This window comes from Peromyscus maniculatus, chromosome 3 (genome assembly GCF_049852395.1).
Source record: "Peromyscus maniculatus bairdii isolate BWxNUB_F1_BW_parent chromosome 3, HU_Pman_BW_mat_3.1, whole genome shotgun sequence".
Lineage (NCBI taxonomy): Eukaryota > Metazoa > Chordata > Mammalia > Rodentia > Cricetidae > Peromyscus > Peromyscus maniculatus.
In genome coordinates, this window is record NC_134854.1 from 4772789 (window position 1) to 4781093 (window position 8305).

General features: G+C 38.3%; 1 long non-coding RNA gene across 1 annotated transcript; it reads right to left on the reverse strand.

Annotated features, from left to right (window-relative positions):
• Window positions 1–2561: 2561 nt before the first annotated feature.
• LOC143272132 (uncharacterized) lies at window positions 2562–7781 on the reverse strand. Its single transcript, XR_013049568.1, has 3 exons — window positions 7644–7781; window positions 4660–4812; window positions 2562–2767 (listed from the first exon to the last, which is right to left on the reverse strand). It is a non-coding gene; the product is annotated as an uncharacterized LOC143272132 (long non-coding RNA).
• Between the last annotated feature and the right edge of the window lie 524 nt (window positions 7782–8305).

The following is an 8305-nucleotide window of genomic DNA, read 5'->3' on the forward strand; positions in this document are numbered from 1 at the left end:
CATATCTTTTGTGTTATATTCTGATAATTTTCTATATTTCCCTTTTGCTTTATAATCCTTGTCAAATATGTCTATTATAATAAATGGATCCAAAGATGTATCATTTCTATTATTATTAATTGAAGAATAAATTTTAATTGTTAGTATTATGGTTCTTTTCTGAGAGTGTAAGATGACACCATGTCTGTGAAATGTGGTGATATTTTATTTGTGCTGAAATGTGGTGATATTTTATTTGTGCTTTAATAAATAAAGCTTACCTGGAGATCAGAGGAAATAGCAAGCCATTTTAAGTAAACAAAGATGTCAGGCAGTGGTAACACACACCCTTAATCCTATCACTTAGCAGTCAGGATCTTTGTGTGTTCGAGACCACACTGGAAACAGAGCCAGGTGTGATGGAACATGCCTTAATTCCAACACTAGTTAACCAGAGAGGTCTGTACAGACAGACAGGCAGTGACAGAGCTGTGTAGGAAGAGGAAGTAATACAGCTGGGCTAGGAGAGCCAATGAGAGAACAGAACAGAAAAGGCATATAGGTGTGAGTAGACTGGAAGGAGATCTCTTTGAAAGCTGCAGAGTTAGTGAGGTAAGGTTGGCTGGTGGCTTTCCCTATTTCCCTGATCTCTCTAAGGCTTTCACTCCTATATCTAGCTCCGTGTTTTTTATTTAATAAGACCATTTAGAAATTCATCTACAGTGAAAACATTGGCCACATCAACTGAAACAAATTCATGCTTACCTTATGAACCTGCAATCCCACTCCCAACATAAATGCATACACATACACTAAACATGTATAGAGATTCTTCATAGCACCATTATTCCACATCACCACTGTTACAAATTTTTACACTAGAATTACCATGCAATAGCTGCAAGAACCCATCAACATTAAAAATAGAAACATTAATCATGGTTTAGTCACACAGTGAAGTAAGAAAAGCAAGAATAATGAGAAACATGATTTGGATTAATCTCAGGATATAATGTTTTAGGGATAGAAGCCTGATAAAATACTAAATACTAGGAATCCCATTTATATTGAGTTAAAAATGGACACAAATAATCTGTGGTACTAGAAATTATAATATAGATTACCTTTGAGAAAGAGTGGCTGTAAGATGAATAGTAAGCAACAGTGTGTGCTTTCTGGAACACTGGTAATGCTCTATTTCTTGATTTTGCTTCATAGGTATATACTTTTATATGTATGAAATTAATTGAGCTGCTGGCTGCTTTATGATTGTATGCTGTATGCATATGTGCTTCAATAAAAAATCTTAAAATTAGCACACTTGAAATTCATTTCCAGTTTTAATAGGGCTCAAGTTGTCTTTCTGTGTTATATTCATCTAACATGCTTACCAAGTATAATACCGTTTCCTTTATAATCAGAGAAGATAGAAGCTGGGTCTATTTTGCACATCATAGATTGAGTAGAGGATTAACTGGAGAGCAGTGGCACACGCCTTTAATCCCAGCACTCAGGAGGCAGAGCCAGGAGGATCTCTCTGAGTTCAAGGCCAGCCTGGTTTACAGAGCGAGATCCAGGACAGGCACCAAAACTACACAGAGAAATCCTGTCTCAAACACACACACACCCAAAAATAAATAAATAAGTAAATAGCAGAGGATTGAAGTTATTTTTCCAGGGTCACACATAATTATGGTATTCTGCCCTGACAATGTTTAAAGTTCCCAATTAATTTTCAGGACTGAAACAGCTAGGAATTTCGAGTTTTGTCTTGTGCCATTTGGGATGAATGAAAGGAGAAAGAATGCTGAGCACAACTCACAGGCTGACACACAGCAAGCCAGAGATGAGTTCCTTTGCTTGAGTACTTACTAACTATATCAAAAATTACCTTGATAAGCAGAGTGATGTGATGTGTCGTCCCCTCCCCCCATTTTTTTGAGCTTCAGTGAATGAGGAAAAAAAATCATAAACCATTGATAGCACCAAATATTTTATGTAAATGCATCTACTTGATTTGCTTTTTGAATAAAATGCTTTGGAAATTAATTGTTCTTTCTACATCTATTGTTGACCAAGGAACTCCATCTGCTAACTGGGCCACTGAGGCTGTGATAAGGAGTTGCTACTGTGTCTTTTGATGCCTTGTGCAGAGAGGCAAACTGCCTAACACTCCAAAAGGGTTCTCTTTCTACTATGAAACATATTGTCTGACATTATATTAAGTAGCTTGAAAATACTGTAACCATTGATGCATAGTTGTTATTAAAGTATCTTCAAATCAATGAAAGAAATTAATAAACAGAAAATTCACTCTTAGGCGGTTTTCTAGTTAAGAAAAAATAAATTAGCACTCTCAGCAGGGGGAAAGCCACAGATTGTGTGGGACTCCTTTGTCAAAGAAAGATTTTGCTCTCAATGTTAATTTAATTTGCATGCACTTCTGAAGAAGTCGTTTACCACCTTACTCTGCATATACCTTGGATAATATTTATGCTTCCATATGAGTTTTAATATAATATGCTACTTTGTCTGGAATACTAATTTAGAGTGAGTTAATACAAGAAATAACCAAAGGAAAATTTGATGATTTTGTGTAAAGCCATCACATACCATCATTTTTCAGTGTTATGATCCAAGTTTGAGAACAAGCAACTTTCCAACGCATTTCATCCTCTCCTTGCATTGTTTGTGATGTCCCCAGCATCCCTTTGATCTCTCAGATGCCTGCTACTTTCAGTCTGTTGGCTCCATTTTCAGCAGGCATGCATTGGGGGAGCTCAGACAACTTAAAAAGAAGATGAGAGCTGATTAGCCTTGCAGAATGTGAGCAATATTGCTGATGTCACATGGGCAAAGGTGTGGGCATGAATACTCTGAGCTCTCAAATGGATGCTCTCAACAGACCATTCAGTCAGAAAGTGAGGTTCACTCTGAACTTGCCATTGACTTTCCACCCCAGCTGAAGTTGTTGCTCAGAGGTCTCCTCCTTCTTGCTCCCCTCACATCCTCTCATCTCCACATTGCTCTCTGCTTAAACAAGAATGATCTAGTTTTCATTGGGCATCTGAGTGGTTTTTGTTTCCTTTTCTGCATAAATTGTGTCCAGTGCGATTAGTTTTGGTTGAGTAAGTGACTGCGGTGGGTCAACTCTAGATAATCCCTTTCCATTGTTAGTGTTTTTTTGAGACCAAGTTCCACTATATAATAACTCAGGCAGGCCTTAGCTCATAGGCATATATTACCATGCCCATCTAGACGTGGAACTTGAATAAAATCATGACATACTGATGAGCAAGGACAGTTCAGATTGGAACCAACCGTGTTTTCTTTGGGGTTTTTTTCACAATTTTTATACATCAGATTTAGCAAATCTCAAAAGGCAGGAGGCCAAGCTGGTTGCTAACAGAGAGTGGACAGTGCTGTCTTTTCATTTCATTGGAAAAGAGCTGTTCTTCCCATCTCTGCTCCCATTGCCAGGCACAGGGCTACAGAACAGTAGCCTTTTTGATTCATCATGGAATCATCATTTTGTTTGGCATTCCCCAGTATTCCTCAAAAAAAAAAAACAAAAAAAAAACCTTCACAATTCTGCTTCCCAATTAACTAGAATGTATTATTTGGATTTTATTTATTGTTCATGTTATTTTTTTATTTCCAAGCTTAAGTGTTAAATTAAAAAATGTAAACTCTAATGGCAGTCTTCTGCAGCAGTGGTAATACAGTTTGATTGATTACCTTGCATGAAGACTTGTGAGTCCTCGGCCATTTTCTTATGTTCGTTTTCACTGGACAAATCATCACCATCCAATCTCAGTGCTCAGGTCTTAATTCTGAGAACTGCACTTTCAGAAAACCCCCTCTCCCCATGATAAACCTGGAGGATGACATTTAGTACTTGTGATTTTGTTCTTTAACTAGTTTTCTGTTGGTCATTCTAATATCTGGCCCATTCATGGTTTTTCGTCTCGACATGATAGAAAGCTGCCCATATTAAAAATGCTGCAAGGAGCAGTGGGTTCTGAGCTGCCTGCTGCCATTTGAGTAAATAATGCTTTTTTAAAAAATAAAAAGATTGTGCGATTTAAAGGTCACTTTATAACGACTCACTTTAGTCTTTAATGCGACCAGCCGTCAAAGATGGAGCCAGCAGTGAGATCTGGATGGAAAAGACCCGCACTTCTGATTTTCACCTGTTCTCCTTGGCAACCCTTCCTGAGAACAGTGTGAACAAAATTCCAAGACTAAGTAGCCAGTGCTATAATACATTTTCCAGCATGCTGAGAGCTAGCGAGTGAAGCAAATTAAAGCTCTGATGGTTTCCTATGAAATGTTTAATAAATTATTTCCTGGCACAAAACTGAAGTTGAAAACAGCTGTCATGATTTTTAAAAAATACTTGTGCCAGGTTTGGACCAGGACAAAAATCCAAAATCATGATGTTCTTCACACTAGAACCTAAGTGTGTCTGAATACATGTGTATATATAGCATATGTGTATTTTTTTTTTTTGGATTGTTTGTTTTGGACTCAGGTATTTACTACGTAGCCCGGGCTATCCTTGAATTCATGATCTCCCTGGCTCAGCTTCTCAAGCACTGTAATTTATAGGCATGCACCATTATGTCTCACCTTGGAAACAGTAGTTACTCTCTGCCAGGCACAGAGAAAAGTGCTTACCTGGGGTTAGTTCATCCCATTCTCATGATGGCACAGGTAGGTATTTTGAGCTCCATTTTGCAGGTGAGAAGCTGTAGAAGAAGAACCAGAGCTTTGACCCAGTTCTTCTGATCACAGAACCTTGGCTGTTGGTGATGTTGCTCAATTTCTTTCCTTTTTTAAAAAATTGATACATATCTGCAAATGTATTGCTTCCCACAATCAAACACACATTTTCTATTGTTTTATACATATACACATTCATTTTTATCGTTTAATCTTTGGGGGAAGTAATTATAGATAGGAAAGAAGTTGTCCCATCTAAAGTAGACAGAGAGGCGCTGCAGTAGAGGACCTGTCCTTGACCTGGATCCTGCCAGTAGTACCACAAACTGCAGCTGTAGCATACAGTGGAAACCAGGAAATGGGCGTCAGTACATCCATGCTTATTTGATTAAACCACTTTTATAAACACTCTGTGTACCGTACTCTGTGATAGGCTCATAACCCTTTCTACAAATGGAAGTTACTAATTTTATCTAGCCAAATATTTCAATATATATATATATATATATTTCATATATATATATGACTTTCAAGACATACTTCCAAAGATTTTCCCATACTCAAATTATTAAAATATTTTGATATTTTCTCTTAGTATGTATTTCTTTTGAAATGTATGTTTTCGTACTTGGTGAGGCACATTCTAATTTACTATTTCCCCTCCCCCAAATGCATGATTACTGAGATGACTGCTACTGGCTGACTAGAATGCCATGTTGTCACATACCTCCACTTGGTTTTTGACCATATTTTATTCTTTCTTTCTTTTAGTTTCTTCCTGACCATATGACCAAGATCATGGAATTTAGGTGTAATTTTTAAAACTGTGTAAATATTTCACATGTAACATGGAGAAAACATGGGTATAATGTCGTGAAGCATAAATAGTACCCCCTCCAAGTTCAGCATGCTCCCTTGTAAGACCCTCACTGAAGAGCCGCTGGGTATCAGGCAGGTATTAGAAACATGTGATAAAACTGATGGATTGTCCCATGAAGGGGTGATTTTCAACACACCTTTCTGCCTGAAAGCATCAATGGCTACCAAATGTTGACCTCTGGTCAAGTAAAAAGAATTCTTCAAGAACTTCCACTTACTCCATCATTTAGGAGCTATGAGGCTTTAAGAAATTACTTACGCTTCTTCAGTTGGTTTCTGTATTCTAAGAAGGACATGACATTTATCTGCTGGGTTGAACTAATTATTACATGAAACAATCCACATAAAATACTATGCATGTATCTTATATATGCTGTTTACTTGTTAGATGTTAGTTACTACTTTGGGGAGGGACAGGGTCTCTTTACATAGCTCTGACTGTTCCAGAACTCACTATGTAGACCACAGGTTGGCCTCAAATTCACATAGATCTGGCTGCCTCTGCCTCCCAAGCACTAGGATTTAAAACATGTGCCACCATGCTGGGCTTTGCTTGTGGATTTCTTTCTTTAAGATTTATTTATTTATTATGTATACAGTGTTCTGTCTGCATATATGCCTACTTGCCAGAAGAACGCACAAGATCCCATTATAGATCATTGTGAGTCACCATGTGGTTGCTGGACTTCTAGAAGAGCAGCCAGCAGCCAGTGCTCTTTACCTCTGAGCCATCTCTCCTACTGCTAGTGGATTTTAAAGCAGTGATTTAATAATGGAAAGAAGCATGTCTTTTGATCTAGATAAAGATCACTTATATAACACATTACATCTAGGCAGCTAGAAAACTTGTAAATGAAAACTTGTTCATAAACATTCATGCATAGCACTGCTTTGAGGTATATTTGGTGAATTAACTAATTATTAGATGCAATTCTTATTCCTGATAAATGTGTGATCTGATAAGAATAAATATTATAGAATATAAAATATCTTTCTTTTCTTGCTTTTGAATATTTGAGCTTTCCAATTCTTATGTAGGATTGGGGTTCACCCAGAGGCAGCCATTTATGTCATGGATCTGGTGTGTGTGTGTGTGTGTGTGTGTGTGTGTGTGTGTGTGTGTGTTTGGGTCATGAAAAGAGGTTATGATAGGGGAGGAAGGAATCTTCATAGAGACAGGAAACAGAGACTAATGGAATACATATACTAAGTAAGGAGAAAGGGCACTAACTGAGCAAAGAGGAGGCCAGATGGGGAGGGGAAGAGGAAAGGGAACAAACCAAAACAAAGCATAACAACATATCTGTATGGTGATGCCATGGTGAAGCCTATTACTTTCATGATGCCCTGCAAAACGAATAAAGAATACCCTTGAAGATTAATGTCACATTGCTCTTCAACCCTATGATTTCATGTAGCAGAATGATCTGCATGCAGCTGAGCTAAGTCTCAGCTTATTGTCTGGATAGATTCAATTTATTTCCTTGAGGAATGCACAGAGATGAAACTGAAGGAGAGGCTGAGCAAGAGAACTGGTTTTCATACCAAGACTTCCTTCTTCCGCTCAGTGCTCCTCATCTTGTCTCTGAGAATGTGGTTGAGCACTGAACATCTCTGCCTGCCCAACATAGCTTCCCCATACAGCTGAAAGCCTCAGCTCAGGGCTGCATTCCCACCAACTTGAGTCATTACATCTTTACATCACTTATAAGCTGAGCCCCTCTGAGCTTCAAATAGGTCAGTCCACCTTTCTGAATGCGACTTCTTTCTGTCTCCACTTCTCAAATGGTGGCCAGAACCTAAATATGCTTTTCCTGATAACTTGGGTTTCCTTGCTCTTTCTCTAAAGCCTTCCTCCTTATCACGTGACTGCCTGCCACTGTAGACCTCCATGCTGGTAATTCAAATGGCATGGCTCTTTTCCTCTCCTCCACCATTCACCTTCCCTGAGTTGTTCCTGAGACTTACAGATTGCGTGACCTAGGGTCTATTTTTTCTAAACTCTAATAAACTTCTCCTTGAGATTTAAAAAAAATACATTACAGAAAAAATATTTTTACCTGAGAGACCCACCAATAAAACTTCCAAGTCTAGAGATAAAATTGTCAAGCTGTGACCGTGGTTCAATGGAAGGGACTAAGGCATCAAAAGCACACAGAAAAGAAACCCGTGGTGGACTCCAGCGTCTCTGTGACAACAAAGAAGACACTTAGAATTAATCATGACGTTAGGCTTACCTTGCAAGTTGTTAGGCACTCAGTATTTTCCTCTGCAAAACAGAGCGTTAATAATATTAGTAATAATAATGTCAATAGTATCTAAATCAGTTGACCAACCAGAATCAAGATCCAGAGTCACATGGAAGTCCACTAGCTTCCATCTTCAACAGAAACAGTATTCACGCATGTATAATTTACATACATGTGAAACTGTAGCACAGAATAATGATTGCAGCTTTTGGAGTCACATGGGCTTCAGTTTGACTGTCATGCCATTATTAAGTATGTGAAACCTGCCAGGTTGCCATAGCTTTTGAGATAAGTTTGTCTGATCTATAAAGTACAGATAATCTCTGCTGTGACCAGGGGACATGTAGGTCATGTCAAAGCACTGTCACAACTAAGGAGTACTTAGGCATGATGGTGTTTCTCACAAGAAGAGGTAGAGAACAGACAACGACGAAATCCAAGGCACACAATTAATGCATGTCCTGTGTCATGCA